At 44.3% G+C, this 2,792-nt stretch overlaps 1 long non-coding RNA gene across 1 annotated transcript; it reads right to left on the reverse strand.

The window, feature by feature from the left end:
- On the reverse strand, positions 1–852 carry LOC148651777 (uncharacterized). The gene is made up of 2 exons (XR_015925067.1): positions 686–852; positions 1–304 (listed from the first exon to the last, which is right to left on the reverse strand). It is a non-coding gene; the product is annotated as an uncharacterized LOC148651777 (long non-coding RNA).
- Positions 853–2,792: the final 1,940 nt, after the last annotated feature.

A 2,792-nucleotide genomic window follows, 5' to 3' on the forward strand; every position in this document is an offset into this window, starting at 1 on the left:
TCTAATGTATCATGGGGTTTTTATTATTATCGCAGGGTTTGCTAACCAGGTGCGGGAGAGCGGAACGCGCAGTGTCCAGTCGCGCGGTGGTGGTGGTCCCGCAGCAGGAAAGGAATCACGCGGGACCCATTGCGTGGAACTCCTCCACACCTCGCCTCGCACGCGTGTCAGGTTCAGCTTCCTGCGCCTCAGGAGAGACGGCCGCCTTCCACCCTCCCCGTCAACCGCGAAGCTGCCCATCGCGTCTGAGCGCATTTACAAGGGCGGTTCGGTCGGGTTCCTCCCACCCCAGCAGGAAACCCCGCTATCGAAGATGAAATATACAGGAAGGCACTAAATCTCTTATGTGAAAACACTAGGCACCTAGGTACTGTAACTAAAAATAGCAGGACCTTCCCCTGACTCACGGCGCCTGATCACCTCCCGCATGAAGAACACTGTAGTAATTAGCTGGTAGCTAGGGTCGAGCAAACTCACAACACACCAAGCCCCAAGACTGATGGAGATCTTCCTCCCACGTAGCTTGGCGTCTACTTGCAAACATTTACAGGGGGGCTTTTAACCAGACAGCCAATGATCCAGATTCTATAGTGAACTATTGTCTTCTGCCGTTTAACACTTTCCTTAAGTCTGAAAACTTGCCCTGCTCAGTGAGCTTGTAAATCAGGAGAAGGGTCTCACGTACCATTAACACACTCGTGGGAAGCATTCGCAACGTTTTGGTTACAAGCCTCTTTCCCCTCTGGTAAACCAATGCTAAGTCAAATGACACTAGAAGCCGCAGTCTGCCAGCGATAGTTTCTCGGGCCAGTTTCAATATTTCGAAGCATTCTGGCCACAGAGCTTTTAGCCTCGAAGAAACACGAAACGAAATTTGAGACAAAACCCTCATTTCGTCCGGCTTTTTAAATATCTCCTTTCCCCCACGGCAAATGTGTTCAGCTGTTGTTGATCTAACAGTTGATCATACAAGTCGTATTCATTCTCACGTTCTTTGGATCAAATGAACTTCAGAGTTCAGATGTCAGAGATCCAGATTCTATGGACTACTACTACTACTACTACTACTACTACTACTACTACTACTACTACTACTACTACTACTAATAATAATAATAATAATAATAATAATAATAATAATAATAATAATGATAATAATAATAATGATAATGATGATGATGATGATGATGATGATACTGGTGCGTTTGAATGGTTATTAGGTAGCTGTTGACCCATATGGAAAAACGTGGAAAACATTTCCGTAGTTTTCTGTTAAATGTATCTGGAAGTATAGGTCAGTGAATTTAAATAAAATCAACTAGAGAACAAGTTTTTTGGGGGTTGTGGGGGAGAGGATGGTTATTAACGTGTTGTAACCATTGTTTTCGGTTCAACTGAAATTTCTTTTCAACATTTAAACTTGTGCCTTTGCACTGGCTTACTAAGATTTGTTTTTTTTTTTTCCTAACAACGATAAGAAGCTTTATGACATTTTTTTTTAGATGTCATCTTGAATCTTGTGTTCGCTTTTGGTCACCAAAACCAAAGGTGTAATTACTTTTGATAGTTAATTAATTAATTTGGAAGGAATAGCAAATGAATTTGGAATGAACTAAATGTCTTCACTATAGAACAGAGAGGATCCACCTGTACAAAATCCAAAGAGATATAGGTAGATTCAACCCAGGGAAGGACTGTTTCACACTCAATGAAACCAGGACACGGAGTGACAATTGGAAACTTAGGGGGAAATTCAGAGGACAGAGGGCTGGAAACTCTTCTTTACACATAGAGTTGTGGGTATCTGTGGTTTATGTCTTGATTGAAACCCAAACTCTAGATTTCTCTAAGAAATGGCTGGATGAAATTTTAGTTCACCCAGTTACTACAAACAAGAAAGAGTGAGAGACTAAGAATGCCATTGCATTAAAAAAAAATAATCAGGATTAATCACTTTTGGAGAGTGAAATCGGGCCAACAAAGTCAAAACTGCAGACTTGAGGACAACAGTGAAATTGATGCAGAAGTTTGCGTGAAACTGAGAACAATTCTGAACACAAAGGGTTGCAGGAGTATGGAGCAAGCTAGCCAGTTCCCTGGTGTCTTTCACGAAACAGCTGGATGAGATCTGTGCCTCAGTTAGCTTCTAACATCCAGATGGGCTTGATGGACCGAATGGCCGTCTCTTCTTTGTAATTGCTTTTAAACAATTACAGTTAATTGTTACAGTCCAATTCATTTCCTCGTCTCTGATTGCATGGACTCGCCGGTGGGCTGCAGGTTCAGTCTCGGGTGTGCTTCCAGATTTGGAGAGCGGTGGCGAAGGGAAAGGAGTCTGACCCCTCTGACCTATTCTGCGCCCGGGCCGGGCCTGGCTGTATTCTTCAACACTGAGAGGGATCTGCCGTGGCTGAGATCCTGCAGGCCCAGAAGTGGCTCTGCAGTGAGCCAGGATGGGGCTGGTACTCCTGCATACGGCTCACAGTGTTGTGAACTAACACCGCTCCTGTGAAGAGCAGCCATTCCCAAGAGCTGACTTTATTTGGGGTGGCGGTTGTCTAACATCCTTTTCTGCCCTCTACTCACTTTTTTCTCTCCCCCCCCTCCATTTCCCCAAACCAGACAATTCTTCCCTTTTCTCTTTTTTTTTCTTCCTCTCTCAATCCCTCTCTTTCTCCTTCTCCCCTCTGGCCGGAGCTCCAGCACAAGGGAACCCATTGTGCAGCCCTAATCCAGAAGCAACACAGCTTTAGTAACATGGAGGGATAAAAGCACCATCAAGCCACAACTTT

This window comes from Lepisosteus platostomus, chromosome 11 (genome assembly GCF_059453375.1).
Source record: "Lepisosteus platostomus isolate fLepPlt1 chromosome 11, fLepPlt1.hap1, whole genome shotgun sequence".
In the NCBI taxonomy this organism is placed as follows: Eukaryota; Metazoa; Chordata; class Actinopteri; order Semionotiformes; family Lepisosteidae; genus Lepisosteus; species Lepisosteus platostomus.